Raw genomic sequence first — 20,587 nt, 5'->3', positions numbered from 1 at the left:
CTTTAGAGATCCCCTCAAACACACACTGGAACTTCTTCTTCAGAGTAGATTTAAGTTTACGTTGACAAACTGCAGCAACATGTCCTGAATGAACAAACAAGAAACAACATCAATGACTGATTCATAAAGAAAACATGACATGTTCATCCCCCTAAAGAACACACATGAACATATTTCCCTCCATGTCTTGAGACATTAGTAAATGTCCCATTTGTCTTTCATGTTGAATCTTTAGAGAAATCCTCTTACTGCTGTGCAGACAGTCAGCCAGCTCCTCCTGCTTCATTCTCCTCAGGAAGTTCACTGTGATCTTCACAAAAGCCTCTCTGCTGCTCCTCCTCTGCTCTTCATCCTCAGCGTCCAACATCTCCTCATCCTCCCTCTGACTCTCTGAGCATTCTGGGTAATCTGGACTCACAACCTTCTGGATCTTCTTCAGCTCCTTCTTCACAAAAGTGACAATGTTCTCCTCCAGCAGCTGGAACAGAAAACTATATGAATGACACAATCAAAGTAAAACCATGGAGCCAAACATCAGATCCATGTTGGACACACTGACAATCCACTGCTCTAAAAAGTGCAGCATGGAGATTATTGTCAACACAACAGATGTCAAAGTAGTTGTTGTCCATGTACAGACCATAAATATGGAGTCCAGGTGTGTTTGATGCTGCTGGGCAGACTGAGCACTGGGAACCTCTGAGCTCTCCTGGTCCACTCTGTGGAGGAATCATGAAGAATTAGCTCACATTATGTTTGCAGCATCTGTGAGCGTTTTATGCTTTGTACACAAACAACAGCTGCTTTTATGTTCTGTGGTGACTGTCCTGATTAAAGCAAACACTACTGTGCTGTGACATTCTCAATGAGAGGAAACAAGCAATCAGTTCTGTACCTCATGACCTAGAGTCATCACAACAAGTCCACCTTTTAAATGATGGGTTTTAAGGACTCACACTGGGTTTGACAGAAGTCTCACCTCTGCTACAGGACACTAACACAAACACTGGAACTGGATAGGTGCTGAGTTACAGGGGGTTTTAGTTCTGATCTGAATGACACATATAAGAACATAAGAAGTGCTTTTCTTGAAAAGAGAAACATCAGCTTTGCCACTAAAGCCTGTGTTTCAGCCTGATCATGTTCATGTACTGTGTCATTCATGAAGCCTGGAGACAAAACACAATCACTTCATCTTTCATAGAAGACCAGTTATACAGGACAGCTGTCTGATACATTTTAAACTCAGCTGCAGCTCACTTCTTTGCAGCAGAGGGAGGCTGTCCTTTGAAATCAATGGGGAGACCCATTGACCTGTCAGTCTTCATGGACACACAGCTGGGCTCAGGTACAGGGAAGTCTGGTCTCTGATGGATCCTGGTGGACACAGAGATTAGGACCATCAGGGACATGGGGACAGGGACAACATATCTATTATTCATACAGTGTTCTCATAGTGAAGAAGAAAACATGTAGTCAGTTGCAGCTCACTTCTTTGCAGCAGAGCGAGGCTGTCCTTTGAAATTAATGGGCTCAACCATTGACCAGTCACTCTTCATGGACACACAGCTGGGCTCAGGTCCAGCAGAGTCTGGTGTGTGCTGCTGCTCTGGCCTTCAACACAACACACACAGAGCTTTGAGTGTGAATAATGATGGTGCAGTGATGTGAGTGCTGAGCTCTGACATGGAGAAGAGTCATGGACAGTTAGAGATCCTCATCTCACCTCTGAGCTTTGGTCTGGATCTCATGGTCCCCACATAGACTCTTTTAGGGGGAGGGGCTCCCTCCTCTCTGTCCTCACACTGATTCATGATGCTGAATTCACATCCACATCAGCTCACACACACTTTCTACCTTCATCTGGAGAGAAAACACAAATCATTCATCTGCACATCAACTGAAATCATCCTCAGGTTCAGGTTCATGTTACTTGTTCATGTTACATGTTACTGCATGTTCAGTTTGCTTCAGGACCTCAGATCTGACCAGTTTCTCTAAGGTTTTCATTCAAATTGAAGTCAGGGTGACTGCTCTAACATCATTCAGTGTTTTGGGACAGCAACCACAGCATCTTTCCAGAGCTTAGGGACATGTTGTGTCTGTAAGGACTTATTAAAAATATATTGAAACACAGGACTCAGTTCATGTGCACAGGACTTCACTAAACATCCATATATATTATCGGGGCCGTGACCTTTGTTCACTTTTACCACACAGAACGTCTTTTTGACATCACACAGCTCAATGTTAAAGTGCATAGTGTCTTTAACTTTATGTTTCAGTTGCTGAGTTTCTGTGCTAAAATTGAAACAACAGTAAAAACAATTCAGAGCATTATCCAGCTCTGTGTCTGAGTTCCAACCATCTAAAAAGACACGAGTACTGCGCTCTGTGCTCTGAAGGCCTGCAGTAGTTTTCATACTTGCCCCGGCTGAAGTTTGTTTGCTGCCATCTTGTTTTCCAGTTTTGATTTCTAATCCTGCTTTGACTGATTTGGTAAATCATGGTTTGTTGCTGGGAAATATTTTAACACGCTTACAGGGAATGATCATATCCCTGCAAAAGACCACGTATGAGCATGTTATGTCCACCAGTGAGTCCAAATCATCCCCACAGGACTGTGTGAAAACATCCCAGTCCGTGCAATTAAAACATCCCTGGAGGCAGAGCATTGACTCATCTGTCCAGACCTTTATGTCCCTGATCTTTTTCTTCTCCCTCTTTAAAACAGTTTTATATGTGGGCAGCAAATGCACACAGCTGTGATCAGAGGAGCCCAAAGGAGGGAGAGGAAGAGATTTATACACCCCCTGTGTCGACCCATAGCACAGGTCCAGTGTCTTTTCCCACCTTTTTGGACAGGAGCCATACTGGTAAATGTTTTGAAGTGTCTTATTCAGAGTCACGTGGTTAAACTCCTTTTATATCTTTCACACACGATTCAGAGACGAGCATTTCCATTCACTGACACACAGATGGACTGAGATCCACTGATTTTATCTGACAATCTGTTTGTCTGCAGTGTTTCTGTAGAAAATGACTTGATGAAACAGCTGCAGGTGATTATTCCACACAAAACAACTGAGATTCAGTTCATTTCTCCTCAGTATTATTAAGTGCCAGGGGCCCTTTTAGTTGGGGCCCCTGGCACTTTCCTACCTTTTCTAATAGTAAAGTCTGAACTAAATGAAGCAGCAACAACAAACCAAAACCAAACCAAACAGGAGACACAGATAGACATCAATAAAAACAGCAAATATGTCCTGACAGACAGTTTTTCTGTTTGTACTGTGACCAGCCACAGAGATATAATCACCTATCAGAGCTGCTGAGATGCTTTATTGTGAGAGTATTTATGGATTTGGGTCTTTATCATCTAATTCATCAGGTAGAGTTTGTCCTGATAGGACCAGGAGGCCTCTGACTCTGTGGATGGAGTGTTAACTGTCTCTCTGAAAATCACATAGAGCCTGAAAAACCCTGTCAGTCCCTCTGAGCTCAGTCCCGTAGAGTTCATCTAATGACAGAGAAAGTCAGAGCTGTTCTCCAGCCGCTGTCCGGCCGAGCTCAGACCGCATTTAGCGGCTCAGACTGCGGGAGAGCAGCGGCTCAGGTCCGCCTCCTCCACAGGCTGATTCAGGCAGGAAAAGCTGCCTTCAGTCAGCAGTAAGTGGAGACACAGACTAACAAAGGCTCCGTGTTCAGCTACTGACCATCAGCTCACTCTGCTTCTACTCTGACTCCACCGCTTCTATTGCAAATATCCACACAACATGGTGGATAATGAATGAATGAAGAGACACAAACCGCTGCGTCTCTTCGCGCCGCCATGTGAAATAACGGACCTCTTCCTGCCACTTTACAGCGACAACTCAGAGTCTACACAACTGAACACCTCAACGCAGTTTAAAAAAACAAAAATACAAAAACACAACATCCAAAAAACTCGAATATCAGATAATTCAGGTAACTACAGGAAGTGTTGACGAGTAAAACATTCAAAGTGCGGACATTTACCTTCAGACAGAGAAAATCATCCGCGCCACAAACTTCGGTCAAAGTGAAAGTAAACTTTCAGCAAGCGTGGAGTACAGTGATGGGAATTCCGACTCTTTTAAGAGAGCCGGTTCTTATGGCTCGGCTCACTAAGAAGAGCAGCTCTTTCGGCTCCCAAGTGACTCACCAGATTTATTTGTTGCTTAAATTAATTTATTACTAAAATAACGTATGTTAAATACTGTGTAAAATTAATTACCAATGTGCAAAACATACATTATATGAAGTGTTTATTATTTACATGGCTTGGCTAAACGTTGATTATTATAGGAAATATGCTGTAAAAGAATTTAATGGAGGCTGTGCACTGTGTAAAATGGCAACAAAGGTGACGCAGGATATATCCAATAAAAAATGATGCTCATACCTCATGAGCTCTGGATGAACTTACAACCAGGGGATGCACTGTAAAATATTACAGCAGTGTAATGAACTTGTAAAAAATAAAAAGCAGCAGATGTATTGTAAAGTGGAAGTTAGACTGCACTGTTAAAAACACAACAACCAGGGTGACAACGTGGAAAACATCACAAGGGAAAGGACTGTCAGAAATATGTGATGCAGTGTGAAAATGAAAATGACCAATGACAACATCAGCAGTAAAAGTACACAAGTATTATCAGCAGCCAGAGGATTCACTGTAAACATGAAAAACAGGGTGAACACCCGGTATGCACTGTAAAAATGACACATGAAGCTAAAAAGTTTCTTTGTTTTTTCTCAGATCTTTCAGATAAACTGTGGCAGCATTTTAGTTTGAACTGAATCAGCTCAGTTGTCCCAAGATTCAGAGAAAGACAAAACACTGATGTTCACAATGATGCTTTTAATGTAAAAGGACAAGGTCATGAATAGAATCTTAAAAAAGTAAAAGTCAGCAACATTTTTCTCCTGTAATAATCGTAGCTTCCATCTTTAAAGGACTGGAAGAGGAAGAGGTTTACAAGGAATCATTTAGAAGAGTTTAACAAATAAACTGCTTTAATACATGAATCTAAAAAGGTGTGTGTGAGTGAAAGAGACAGACATGTACAGACTGAACTACCTGTTCAACAGTGAGAGAGTTTCTCTAACAGGAGGAGACTCTCTCTGCTACACCCTACACAGAGACACTGAGGAACCAGACGACCAGAGACTAAACCCAGGATACAGAGGTTCAGTGAATGTGGTGTTGTTTTGTAATCTGGATGCTGGCCCTCAGAGCTCAGAGCTGAGGCCAGAGAAGCTCAGTCTTCCTCAGTGATCAGACATCCTGACAGCCTGCAGACACACACATCATCACACAGGAAACCTCTGTCAACACCTGCTGGTCTGTTTTATTGTACTTTTTTTTCATATTTTTGTTTTTCTTCCACATTCAAAATTGTCTCAAAGTGCTTTACAGAGACCCAGAGTCTGACCCCAGAGCAAGCACTTAAGGCGACAATGGCAAAGAAAAAACTCTTTTAACAGGAAGAAACCTTGAGCAGAACCTGGCTCAGATGGGGGACCCTCCTGCTGATGGCCGGGCTGGGTGAAAGGAGGAAAAGGAGAAAGATAGGACTGCTAGGAATGGAGGAGAGGAGGAGAAGGACATGTTGCATATAAAACATGATACAAACAGGGTTGGCAGTGAACAATGTTAGAGGGCCAGCATTCAGATTACAGAACAGTTAGTGGATACTGTGTGCTCAGCAGATTACAGTTATGATAGGAAACAGAGCACAGAAGCAAAAAGCTGCAGAAAGGTACAGAGAAAGAGAGACCAGAGAGAAACAAGCACAGGACTACGGGACAGAGAGGACACAGAGTTAATGATATGGAATAAATGCTAATACATGAGAGAGTGGGTCTGAGGAGAGAAAGAGAGAAGAGGTGTGCAGAGGATCATGGGAAGTCCCCCAGCAGCCTAGGCCTATAGCAGCATAACTAAGGGATGGTTCAGTTGCCTGAGCCAGTTCTACTATGGGCTTTATCCTGAACTATAACAGTGTCTATAGAAATAATTGTGACTAACTCAGTGCTGGTGCAGCTGTTTGAGAAAATGATCTACATTCTGCATGACTGTGTTTTAACTGCTTTTATGTCCAGACTTGGGACAAACTGGACTTGGGATCTGCGAAAAAAAAAAAAAAAGTGTAGGATGAAAATGATAGATGATAGAGAGATGATAGTGGAACTGTGATTTCAGCTTCAGTTCCTGCAGACAGTCCCTATGAGGAGTAGTAGTTAGTTGAGTGGAGAAGCACTTTTATTTGTGGAGCATCTATCAAATCAGTCCAGAGTGAGTCCTCAGGGTCTAAAAGATCTCACAGCTTCTTCTCTCAGTCAACACAGCCTCAGATTCACCAACATTAGGTTGACACACTGACATCCAAAGGTTTGCTGGAGGACAGAAACACTGTGGGCTGGAAATGAATTATGAAACAAGGCTCTTAGTGAAGTTCTTTGTTCTTTCTATCCTGTGACAGTGGAAATAAAAAGTTGTGTTGAGTAAATGTCCATCATTTACACTTTACTGTGTTGGACAGTAAATAATAATAATAATGTTTCTTCTGTAGATGTTCTCACTGCAGCTGGAGGGAAGAATAAAAAGTAAAGAAACAGCTTCAGTGGCTCTGACAGAACTAAGTGGAATAAATCTGCTGTCACGCTTGTTTGCACACAGATAACTGGTTTTATCCAATGAGACCAACTAGACTGTCTTCACTTTGAACTTTTTTTTTTCCTCTGGACATTAGACAGTGTCCACTGTGACTGTCCACCTGAGTATGAATGTTTAACGGTGCAGAGACAGAATAACACAGAGACAAACTGCTGGCTAAGATCCCATCAGAGACCAGCAAACACTTTGTGTGCCTTCCTCCTCCCATTCCCCTCCTCTTCACTGGCTTCACTTCACTCCATGTGACAAATCATGGTTGTGGTGCTGAATGAAATGAGTTGGACTTGTCCACATTAGTCCTGCTGTCAGTCCTGAACCATGAAACGCTGCTTTAGTAGCAACATACTGAGCACACACACACACGCACACAGACAGAGACAGAGGACTCACACACAGACACAGTCTCTTCCTCTCTGGATAACAGTTCCGGTAGGGGTCGCTAATGTCCGTGTGAAAGCAGCAGAAGAAGCAGAGACAGAGAGTCTCCAGCTCTTGTGTTCATCAGCAGCGTTCAGACTGGGATTTCTTCCTCCGCTCGGCTTCATCTGCAGCGCCTTCTCTTCTGGAAATGAACCGCTGGACACGGAGCTTCGTCGGGAAGAGCGCGGAGCTTTTGCAGCTGATTAAAGGACACCATGCTTTACTTCTGGATACACACCGTGTGGATCCCCGCAGTCGCTTTCCTCTTTGGATTTCAAGGCAAAGGATCGTTTCACTCTTTTCATTTCATGTCCTGTTTGCTCTAAATGAAGTTAGTGATGAGTGGAGCTGAGCCGAGCTGACAGCAGTCTTCATGTACAGTAGCAGTGTGTGACACAGAGAGCAGAGCAGCCTCAGAGGCTGATGGTACAGCTGACAGATGGATCAACACGGTGAACAAAACATACAGGTGTACAATAACAGTGTTGTGGTAAAGCTGAGTTACAATCCAATATCATAATACAGAGAGGGAATATATACTTCATTAAAATGAGCAGTGAAAGAGCACAGACGAGTCACATCAATTCACTGAACTCCTCCTGTCACAGTCACAGAATAATGATCACATTACTATAGAAACTTCTGGATAAATGATGGAACAGTTCATCATTTTCTCCGACCACCAAGAAAATGTGTTTTTCTTCGAATCATGAAAATCTTTAAAATAAGTTTTGTGAGAAAAAAAGGGAAAAATGACAGAAGAAATTTTCTCCTCTCTCTTCAAAAACTTTCAAGAGTCATCATGAAGAAATAAAGTACATCATTGTGTGGTGAATGGTGAACTGGAAACACAGAGCCTGGAAATGACAGAGTCAAACTGGCTCTTGTGGTGTAATTGTGGTCATAATAATAAAATTCTACAGCTGCTGCAGTGAGAACTTTTCCTTCATCCTTCTTTTCCCATCACACACACACACACACACATACACACACACACACCATCATGGAAAATATAGGGGGCTGAATTCTGAACAGATACAAGATTTGGAGCTTAGTGACCATCATCAAAAGACAAGGAAACAGAAGAAAAAAAAACGAAAAAATGAATGTACCATTTCCTCATGTGAAATAGTTTCACTGCTTAATAATTAAGATCCTTCAACAACTAGGACTTAATACAGTCCTGTAGATGAGCTGCATGGAGCAGAAAACAAGAATCAGAGCTGAGAGTCTAAAGTGGCAGAGTTAAACTTCCAAACTTATTCTGTCCTCACAGTCATCAACAGTTTTCCTCCTACACTCAAAACACAGCAAATGAACACTCATCCAAATGCATCACATGCCACCTCAAACACATCAACATATTTTAGATTCCAGTTTCAGGACCAAGGTTTTCAAGGCAGGAAGAATTCTCAGCAGCCTAAATTTACTCCACAGTGAGGAAATCACTGATTGTTTTACTGTCCCTTAACCAAAGAGGGTGAACATGAACACAGCCTGAAACGCTTCATGCAACAGCTGATCCAGCTTTAAGTCCTACGACTCATTCTGCAGATTTACTACAGGACATAATTGTATTGCACTGGAAATGAACTAAAAATCAAGACTCAAAGCCAAAAGGAGATTTGAACCTAGTGTTCAGTATAAGACACAAGTGGACTCAGTGATAGGTAAATGTAAGAAGGCTGAAACTTTAAAGCACAATAATAAGTAGATGATTGTAGAAGTGGAAACAGTGTGTGCTGGTTAGTTTGCATTGGACTGGGAGATTATTTCTCCTGAGTCTTAAACTGTGCTTCTTTGGTTTTGAGAGATGATGAAAGTGATTCACACATTGGAAATAAGAAGATTTTACCAACACATCAAACTGTTTCCTGTTCACAGCATTTAAAACAGTTTGTCTGTGAGAAGCAATAAATATTGTGTTTTCTATATGGAGCTAAATGTATAAACATGTCACCCACTGCTGATTGTCTATGGAACTGAAGTGAGATGTGTTTGTGCTGTGTATAAATTTCACACCCTGTTGAACCTGGTGGAGAAGAGCTGCATCTCCCTGTGTCTTATCTGGATTCTACTCTTGACTTTTTCACTGAGGTGATGCTTCTCCTCTCTCCATCTTTAATTCAAACTCAGGTAATGAGCTCACAGCTTCACCTTCACATGGACAAAAGTTTGTCTTTAGGTTATTGTTCAGTGATGCAGTGAGGTTTGGACTCTGTATTTAATATGGATTATATGTGACTTATTATGAAAACCAAACTGTTCCCAAGATCAGTGTCTTCTTAACAGGTCTGAGTCTGACAGCTGAACAATGAAGCTGAAATCCAAACAGCTGCTTTGAAGTCCTCCATCAAGTATCATCATACATCACAGACCTGACCTACAGTACATTGATGGAACTTCCTAAAATAACACACAGCACTCTCCACTTTGTGCTGTGACGTCCAGAACTGGAATATTTACAGTAAAGTCACAGATACTATTACACTCTGATCTTAATGACTCCTGGAGCTCCAGGTTCTCCTGTTGTTGGCCTGTGTCTGTGACTCCACCAACAGTGGACTGACACTGGACCTCTAGCTGATTATGTGAAACCCTATGGGAGAAAACCCATAAAAAAAAGCTTGTTTATAAGCTCCTCAGGCACTACCTGTCTGCAGAACTGTTAAAGTATGGAATGCAGAATCAGAGCAAATGCTTCAGAACTGCTTTAACAACACAGACTGGGACTGAGAGACAACTCTACTGTGGACTTAGAGGAGAATGCTGCAGCAGTTGCTGGTTACATCAGCACATGCACAGACAATATCATTCCCACAAAATGGATTAAAACCTACACCAATAACAAACCCTGGATAAAGTGTGAAGTGTGGTCCATGCTACGTGCTCACTCTGCTGCTTATGTCTCAGGCACTGCTGAGGAATACAAAAAGACAGGCCAAGAGACAGTACAGACTGAAGCTGGAGGATTACTACAACACCTCAGACCCGTCCAGGATGTAGTGACCTTGACTGGGGCCACAAGAGACAAGGAGGCGTGGCTTCCAAAACCACAGTGCAAGCTTTCCAAACAAATATGGCAGCTTCCTTATACTAAACTGGGAAGGTGAGTGGCCTGGAAATGTGACATCTAAAATCAATATACTCCTCATTCTAACAAATAGTGTTTTCCATTGTGGAGGTGTACTCACATTAAGCCATGCTGTGAACAGCCACTATCACTAAAGCTGTGCTGGAACGCTGCAAGTGTTTCTTCCACTTTACTGCACAGCAAACTGATTTGTTCATCTGAACCACTAATAAAGTGATGCTAACTCACTGAGAAACACATTTCATTTTCTTACATCCTTTTCCTAGTTTAAAAGAAACAGCAAAAAGTTTGCTTTGCATTAGTAGTAACATAACAGCTGTGATGTGGCTGAAAATGATCAGTAAAGTGAAATAAGGCTGATATCTGAAAGTACAAACTGGAACAGAGGAGTGAAAGTAAACCCCAGATCACAGAGGTTCAGGTAGAAGCTGCAAAAGTCTTGAGAGCTGAAAACAGAGAGAATTAAGAACAGAGCTTTCTCTCTAGTCTACAGCATAGACACACAGGAGTGTAGCGACTGCAGACACAGCTAAAGGGAGGAGAATGTCATAGGTTGGCAATGGTCAGCTCTGCTACCAAGCAGGACCAACACAGTGCAATTTGGCACAGCTACCCTGCTAACTCCTGTGAGGCTGTAATGGAAATGCATGCCATCACAGCTTATGTGCTAATGGAAAAAGCCCATAATATGCTACTTTTCAGGGCACCTCTGTAACAACCTTAAGCTTCTGAACATCTACCACAACATCCCTAATTCACTTTCCACTGGAAACATCGATGCCTCTGCCTCCACCTGATTTCCTGTCATCTCTCTACTGTCCATAATAAAGGCATAAAAAACCCAAATCACTTCAAGATATACTCACATTCCCATTTCCACATTCAAAGCACTGGTGTTTGATCTAATTCTTCCTGCTGTCCATACTGGCTGCCAGGAGATCCCTTCTTTAAACAGTTTCTGTGGAAATGATAGGCCACAAAATCCACAGTCCTATTTCTGTGTAAATAGTAATTCTAAAATTCATCAGCATTGTTAAACAGAATCAAGTGTGTATCTTCAAATGTTTGTCTTTTAGTGCAGAATTTCCTCTCTGTGTTTCCATCTCTCCACCACAGCTTTACAAGGAAACATTAGGTGTAGAAACACAAAGAGGAGAATTTTGGACTAAAAATACCTGGAAGATAGAAACTTGATCTACTCAGACTGTTGAAGCCTCATGTTTGCTTCTTTTCAACTCTGGAAGTCAACTTTTCCACAGGACAGGGACTGTGGATTTTATGCTCCATCATTTCCATTAGAATTTCTTTAGAAAGGATCTTGTTGCAGACAGTACAGACTTCCTAGAAATCCTTTCCTTTAACACAAACTACAGAGCATCACACCAAAACAAAGTTAAGAAGTTGAGCAACCATGAGAATATCTCACAATCATGATCAGCATTAAAAAAAAAAACGTCCATGAATGATAAGCACACAATCAAACCTCTGGGCTTATGGGTATGATTACTTTTTGTTCCAATTTCACAAACATATCATTTGGAAAAAACATTTCAAAAAATTAACTTCTAAACTAAACACTGACATGAACTACTAACATGTACTGAATTACTGAAAACCTTGGAGGTGATCTGGACTTTCCTGTAGTTTCCTCTTGTCCTTGTAACAGCAGTAGCTCCTCCCTTCCTTGTCAATAATTGTGCAGAAATATCTGAGTGCTTCTTTCTTCCTAAATCATGAGCAAGTCCTGTCCAGTCCAACTGTTTCTGCTCCTGTTTGACTATTGAACTTGTCTCTGGCTGTGTGTCCACTTACTGCAGCCTGTGACATCAGACTGTAGAATGTTGATACATCAAAGGCATCAAAGGACAAACACACACACACACATATGCAGATAGATAGATAGATAGACACTTCACACCATCAACATGAGCAGAGATGGAAACATCAAAGGCATCAAAGGACAAACACACACACACACACTCACACACACATGCTGGTACTTATGTTGACCTTCTCTCAAACGCTAATGGTCCAAGATCTCAGGAGATTGCTGAAAAGCAATGAATTGCCGACATACTACCATACAAAGGCATTTATACGCCATTGTAAAGCCCCGCCCACAGGTGAGAGCACAAACTGCATCAGCCAATCATAATTTCACTCACTTTCTTCTGCCCCTTCTCCGAAATTCACAGTGGGTGAACTTTGAATTTCCTGAATTATTTTACTGATTGTGAGAATGATTTCAGCACCAAACAATACAAAGTCACATTAGTTCATCAGTTCTCAGTCTTTCTACTAAATTCTGTCCCTTTTTTACATTACCAATTCATTAAACATGCACAAAATGACATTGCCAAATCTCATGTAACAACCCAGAATCATACACAAAAGAAAATAGTGGACCAAAACTGTCCAGTAACCTTGTGAGGAACAATAGCTCAACAGGTTGCAAGAGTGAGTGGAACAGAGTGTGAGTTCAATGTGTTACTTTCTTTATTACCATGCGCTCCAAATTATGATACATACAAATACTATTTTTTTCTTTATGTACTATGTGAACACTTGATTTATTTTTTCTCTGTCTACAACCAAGCATATGACTTTTAATGCATGAATACTCTGTATGCAGGTTGCATACTCATCCTCTTAAGATTTAATGGAAAACTATATATTTATAGTAAAATTGGTAAGAATGATACATTTCTTACTTGCTAAGAAAAGCTTGTTTTGTTTCCACACATATCACGCTCACAATATAATAAAATACAAACTTTAAACATGATGCAACTTTTTATACTAACATGAATGAACTCTCTTTACCTAAATTCTCTACCTTACAACAACATTGCTGACATCTTGGATCACATCCCTGAGTTAAACAGAATCAGATGCATATCACCTCTTTTACAGCTCTCAGTCCATCCACACAAAGCAACCATCTGGATTACTTTCATTTCAGCTCAACTACACACTGAAAAGGCCTGACAGATAACAGACACACCTGGCTGAGCTGTCCCTATCAAAGGTGCCTGGCTAAAACAAAACTCCAGACATACTTGCTGACATCACTGATCTGCCTCAGTTCACATTTATATCACCTCTTGATCAAATGACAACACACCCACACACAAGACACTGTCTGCACAGCTTCTAATTTATTTTTTTCATACATTCATAACCACAGAAAATGAGCTCTTACACACACAAAAACCAACTGTTTCAGTAATTGAGAATATGAGCACAAACTGCCCTGTGAAGCAGAAAGGGCAATAGCTCAACAGGTTGCATGCATGAGTAGAATGTCAAAGACTGTGAGTTCAAAGCCAAGGTGATGCCATATGTTCTTTATGACCATGCACTCCATGTTATCATACATTATTACTATTTATTCCAGTTATCACTAGTTATTCCAAACATAATAATTTTATGCTTTATGTACTACAGTCAAGCCCAAAATTATTCATAACCCTGGGAAATTTGGACTTAAAGTTACTTTTAAATGTAAATCAAAGCTGAGAAATATTTTTTTCCACAATGATGCCTCTTGTACATCGTCTTATTATCTTCTGGGAGACGCCTGTGTCACTTCCAATCAAGAAAACACTTGCTGGTTGAATAAAAGTAAGTTTAAGTCAAAATTTGCCAGGGGTATGAATAATTTCGGGCTTGACTGTAAATGGACACTTGGTATATTTTTTCTCTGTCTACAACCAAGCATATGACTTTTATTGATGCATACTCTGTAATACAGGTTGTCATACTCATCCTCTTAACATTAATGGGAAACAACATATTTCTTTCATAAACCACATATGGCGAAACTCACTCATACTCTCACATACCAAAGACTGCCTGACTTAACTTTAACCTACCTTAACAATGCAGCCCTGAGAAAAAAAAAATGTTACATTGTACATTGATGCTTTGTGCATCAAAATATGTGATTAAAAGAGTGTCTGCTCTGTCTACAAACATGTGGACGCACTCCTAACACAACCCAGCTAACCTATTGTCTATGCAGTTTGAATACTTGCCAGATAAAATACACACCTCTACATGTAAATTCACTCACACAAACACTTCACCTTTACACAAGATAACCACCTACCTGTAACTTTCACTTATTCAAATACATTCTCAACAGACCCTGACCTGACCCATTTCCTCTCACATTCTCTACTCTGACCAAACTCTGTATTTTCACTCACTAAAAACAAACACCATGAAGGGGAGGAGCCACTCCATGTTTAAAATCAAATCATTCCATTATTTGATGATCTCTAACTGTTAAACCTCAAAAGCAGCTCTGCAGTGTTTCCATCTGTGTTCATGTTGCTGTTTGAGGGTTAAGACTTGGTTTCAGGGTTAGAATTGGGTTAGGGTAAGGGCTAGGGAATGCATTATGTCAGCAAGTATCCTCACAAAGACATAAGTACCAGTATGTGTGTGTCTGTGTTTGTCCTTTGATGCCTTTGATGTATCAACATTCTACAGTCTGATGTCACAGGCTGCAGTAAGTGGACACACAGCCAGAGACAAGTTCAATAGTCAAACAGGAGCAGAAACAGTTGGACTGGACAGGACTTGCTCATGATTTAGGAAGAAAGAAGCACTCAGATATTTCTGCACAATTATTGACAAGGAAGGGAGGAGCTACTGCTGTTACAAGGACAAGAGGAAACTACAGGAAAGTCCAGATCAGCTCCAAGGTTTTCAGTAAGTCAATACATGTTAGTAGTTCATGTCAGTGTCTAGTTTAGAAGTTAATGTTTTTAAATGTTTTGTCCAAATGATATGTTTGTGAAATTAGGACAAGTAATCATACCCATGACTGTGAGATATTCTCATGGTTGCTCAGCTTCTTAACTTTGTTTTGGTGTGATGCACTGTAGTTTGTGTTAAAGGAAAGGATTTCTAGGAAGTCTGTACTGTCTGCAACAAGATCCTTTCTAAAGAAATTCTAATGGAAATGATGGAGCATAAAATCCACAGTCCCTGTCCTGTGGAAAAGTTGACTTCCAGAGTTGAAAAGAAGCAAACATGAGGCTTCAACAGTCTGAGTAGATCAAGTTTCTATCTTCCAGGTATTTTTAGTCCAAAATTCTCCTCTTTGTGTTTCTGCACCTAATGTTTCCTTGCAAAGCTGTGGTGGAGAGATGGAAACACAGAGAGGAAATTCTGCACTAAAAGACAAACATTTGATGATACTCTGCCACTTTAGACTCTCAGCTCTGATTCTTGTTTTCTGCTCCATGCAGCTCATCTACAGGACTGTATTAAGTCCTAGTTGTTGAAGGATCTTAATTATTAAGCAGTGAAACTATTTCATATGAGGAAATGGTGCATTCATTCTTTGAAATGTTTCCTTTCTTCTGTTTCCTTGTCTTTTGATGATGGTCACTAAGCTCCAAATCTTGTATCTGTTCAGAATTCAGCCCCCTATATTTTCCATGATGGTGTGTGTGTGTGTATGTGTGTGTGTGTGTGTGTGATGGGAAAAGAAGGATCAAGGAAAAGTTCTCACTGCAGCAGCTGTAGAATTTTATTATTATGACCACAATTACACCACAAGAGCCAGTTTGACTCTGTCATTTCCAGGCTCTGTGTTTCCAGTTCACCATTCACCACACAATGATGTACTTTATTTCTTCATGATGACTCTTGAAAGTTTTTGAAGAGAGAGGAGAAAATTTCTTCTGTCATTTTTCCCTTTTTTTCTCACAAAACTTATTTTAAAGATTTTCATGATTCGAAGAAAAACACATTTTCTTGGTGGTCGGAGAAAATGATGAACTGTTCCATCATTTATCCAGAAGTTTCTATAGTAATGTGATCATTATTCTGTGACTGTGACAGGAGGAGTTCAGTGAATTGATGTGACTCGTCTGTGCTCTTTCACTGCTCATTTTAATGAAGTATATATTCCCTCTCTGTATTATGATATTGGATTGTAACTCAGCTTTACCACAACACTGTCATTGTACACCTGTATGTTTTGTTCACCGTGTTGATCCATCTGTCAGCTGTACCATCAGCCTCTGAGGCTGCTCTGCTCTCTGTGTCACACACTGCTACTGTACATGAAGACTGCTGTCAGCTCGGCTCAGCTCCACTCATCACTAACTTCATTTAGAGCAAACAGGACATGAAATGAAAAGAGTGAAACGATCCTTTGCCTTGAAATCCAAAGAGGAAAGCGACTGCGGGGATCCACACGGTGTGTATCCAGAAGTAAAGCATGGTGTCCTTTAATCAGCTGCAAAAGCTCCGCGCTCTTCCCGACGAAGCTCCGTGTCCAGCGGTTCATTTCCAGAAGAGAAGGCGCTGCAGATGAAGCCGAGCGGAGGAAGAAATCCCAGTCTGAACGCTGCTGATGAACACAAGAGCTGGAGACTCTGTCTCTGCTTCTTCTGCTGCTTTCACACGGACATTAGCGACCCCTACCGGAACTGTTATCCAGAGAGGAAGAGACTGTGTCTGTGTGTGAGTCCTCTGTCTCTCTGTGTGTGTGCTCAGTATGTTGCTACTAAAGCAACGTTTCATGGTTCAGGACTGACAGCAGGACTAATGTGGACAAGTCCAACTCATTTCATTCAGCACCACAATCATGATTTCTCACATGGAGAGAAGTGAAGCCAGTGAAGAGGAGGGGAATGGGAGGAGGAAGCAACACAAAGTGTTTGCTGGTCTCTGATGGTATCTTAGCCAGCAGTTTGTCTCTGTTATTCTGTCTCTGCACTGTTAAACATTCATACTCAGGTGGACAGTCACAGTGGACACTGTCTAATGTCCAGAGGAAAAGTTCTTTTATCACATATTAAAGCTGTGTGATGTTCACTGACACTGACCATGTGTAGTTTAAATACATGTGTGCAAGTTTATTTTCCTTCAGACAGAAGATGAGCTGATTAATGCAGGAAACAACATGAGTCAGACTCAAGTATCTGCCTTTATAATTCTAAATGAGCTGAGGACAAAAGGTGAAGACGACAGCTCATATGGAAAATTGGTGCATTAAGAAAAAATATATTATTTGTGTGAATAACATTAGTGCATATTTTCCACTTTTGATATATGATGGTATTATAAAAATATATATGTCTTTTCAGTCTAAAATCCTTCTAGTGTATCTACAGGAGCTGATTAGTCCCATATATACAGTGGTGTTCCAGTATATGTCAGAGGTCAAAGTGAAGACAGTCTAGTTGGTCTCATTGGATAAAGCCAGTTATCTGTGTGCAAACAAGCGTGACAGCAGATTTATTCCACTTAGTTCTGTCAGAGCCACTGAAGCTGTTTCTTTACTTTTTATTCTTCCCTCCAGCTGCAGTGAGAACATCTACAGAAGAAACATTATTATTATTATTTACTGTCCAACACAGTAAAGTGTAAATGATGGACATTTACTCAACACAACTTTTTATTTCCACTGTCACAGGGTAGAAAGAACAAAGAACTTCACAGATACAAAAGTGCACGTTTGTCCACCTGCTGTTTCCATAATGATGGGAAATATAGTTTGGTGTCAGAGTCAGAGAAGTACGGAGCCCCTAAAGGGACATGGGAAAAAAAGAAAATGAAATGTTTCACACCAGAAAGTACAGCATGCGCGCATGGTGTCTGGGAGATCATCCACTGCATTTTGGTTTGTGTTTCTGTGTGAAAATGACAGTACAAGAGTTATTTCAGCTATATTTTAACCTGGGACTTCATTATAAGGACATTGCTGCTTTACTTGCAAGTCGTCACAGTCATATTGTGTCTGAAAGATATTTAAGATGAAATTTGAAGTCTTGTAGTCTGTTTCAGCACAAGGGATACATCACTTTGGATCACGTGGTTAATTTCATTCATGAACAGTTACAAACATCTGGCCAACTCTGTGGGTGTAGGTGGATGTACACAAAATGCAAGAATAATGGATTACATGTCAAAAAAAGAAGAGGTACGATTAATTCTAAAAGAGTTGAACTTATTTTTATTTTAAAATCTGAAGTACATGTTAGTCCCGATCCCACTTGACACCCCCCACCCCCTCCAGACTTCATCCTTCATCAATCATATTCAGTATGTACAGTATGTAATGATAACAGAAATGTGGCAGAAGATAAGTTGTCTTCATTGGCCTCTCATCTGTGGGTTCAAAGTCTGATGATGCATCAGAGAGAAGGATTACGTCTTTAGCCTTGGAGGTTGTGCTGGCTCACTGTGACTTCAGGGGATACTGCATTGTGACTGTAATCATGAATAACAAACTCGAAGTCTTCCACTGGCCCTTTGGATGAATATCCATTTAGAAAAAACAAGCCCTTGCCCGTCTTCAGCAGTTCACCCATAGTTACTGATTTCTGGACTGACAGGTGCCGTGTTCCACCTCCATTTCTTCTTTTGATCTGGTGATAAGTGCCGTTATCAAAGTGGAGCCATCCCATTTCAACCTGCCGGGAGGCTTTGACTGCATGTTTATTGCCAACAATACCAGAGCCCTGTGTGTCTCTGTTAGCAGAAGTTTTCCATTGTTCCCTGAGCCTGTCTCTAACTCTCTGCATGAGAGCAGACTTCACTGTCTCCACTCCTCCTGACTTTTCATTTGTCACAGTTCTTTAAGGACAAAATGCTCCGACTGCAAGTCTGTCCCCATATCGTTTGATGTACTGTCCTAACTCCTCATCTGTCATAACACCTATGATGTTGATGATGTCACACCTATCACTAGAAACATTTCATTTTTTTCCCCCATGTCACTTTAGGGGCTCTGTAGAGAAGTGAGACAGCTGACAAGTCAGGTCTGTTTCATGTTGGTCAAACTGGTCAGGTGGAGGAAATGGAAATGATTTCTGCACTCACACTGAAAGCTTTCATACATTATTATTGTCCACATGATACCAGATGTGTGTGTGTGTGTGTGTGTGTAAGTGTTGTGACACAGTTATCTTTATATTTTTAGGTTTCGTCAAAATCTAGAAACATGACCAAACATGCCACTCTGCAGCGTACGCCACTCTGTCTGTTACTGCTGTACAACAAGCGTGTTATCTCTCATGCACTGCATGGGCTATGGTACTCTGATGGTACTGTAATGAGGAGATGAGTGAGGGAAGGTGTCAGTGGGGGGGGGGACACCAGTAGAGCTCAGGCCTGCAAAACAAGGGAGCAAAAAAGACAAGTTTGACGCAAGTTTTCATGCAAATAAAACCACACCAATCAAACCAAGGGAAATAGAAAGGGACAGGCCCAGTTCTACCCAGACCTGTCCTTGAACCTGATCAACAGTCTGCCACTGGTCGTATGCAAGGCCATGTGCAGTACTTAAAAAAAAAACAGAAGCCAAACCTCCATTAGAAACATAGATTGATTGATACAAAGGGGGAAGGGAGAATTTTAGACACAAATAGGATCATCACACAGATGGTGAAAATGACTTTGTTCCGCAGAGGAAACTCCGGCTTTTGAATTCTGTATTGAAGAATAAAGCTCTATGGACTCAACTTCTCTGGACTCCAGCATTTGACTGTGACTCTGTGTTTTTTCCCTTTAAAAAGAAGAGGGTGGTATGGCCGTAAGCAACACCAACCCATATAAAAAGTCTCTTTATACATGCTAAAACGCCACTAACCAATCCAATGTTTAATTGAGACAATAATCATCTGGATTTCTCTACAAATCCAAGCACCAGAAGCAATCAAAAATCACCTTATCCACCTGACGAGAATTCTCTGACTATCCATCAGCTGATAAAGGCTGTTACTGAGTCTGATCACTTATAGGTCCATTCCTGTCCAACATTGAGTAAGATGTAAGATGTAAGATGGAAATATTTAAAACAGCTACTTTTTGTGTGTGTGCCCAAACACTTTTGGGCTGAAAATCATGTTCTCGTGTGCTTAAATATCACATCAAGTTAACAAACAAATCATCTGAACAAAATATTTCACTAAATGAACTAGACACTGACATGAACTACTAACATGTACTGACTTACTGAAAACCTTGGAGGTGATCTGGACTTTCCTGTAGTTTCCTCTTGTCCTTGTAACAGCAGTAGCTCCTCCCTTCCTTGTCAATAATTGTGCAGAAATATCTGAGTGCTTCTTTCTTCCTAAATCATGAGCAAGTCCTGTCCAGTCCAACTGTTTCTGCTCCTGTTTGACTTCTGAACTTGTCTCTGGCTGTGTGTCCACTTACTGCAGCCTGTGACATCAGACTGTAGAATGTTGATACATCAAAGGCATCAAAGGACAAACACACTCACACTCACACACACATACTGGTACTTATATCTTTGTGAGGACACTCTCTGGCATCATGCATTCCCTCGCCCTAACCTCTCTCTCTCTTAGCATCTCAGACCTATGTCAGTACCTGTG

At 41.0% G+C, this 20,587-nt stretch overlaps 1 long non-coding RNA gene across 1 annotated transcript; it reads right to left on the bottom strand.

Annotated features, from left to right (window-relative positions):
• Window positions 1-659: 659 nt before the first annotated feature.
• Window positions 660-1,539, bottom strand: LOC121181527. The gene is made up of 3 exons (XR_005894043.1): window positions 1,492-1,539; window positions 1,261-1,377; window positions 660-719 (listed from the first exon to the last, which is right to left on the bottom strand). It is a non-coding gene; the product is annotated as an uncharacterized LOC121181527 (long non-coding RNA).
• Between the last annotated feature and the right edge of the window lie 19,048 nt (window positions 1,540-20,587).

This window comes from Toxotes jaculatrix, chromosome 5 (assembly GCF_017976425.1).
Source record: "Toxotes jaculatrix isolate fToxJac2 chromosome 5, fToxJac2.pri, whole genome shotgun sequence".
Classification (NCBI taxonomy): domain Eukaryota; kingdom Metazoa; phylum Chordata; class Actinopteri; family Toxotidae; genus Toxotes; species Toxotes jaculatrix.
The sequence above is the reverse complement of the archived record's forward strand: the minus strand, read 5'-3'. Positions and strand labels throughout refer to the sequence as shown.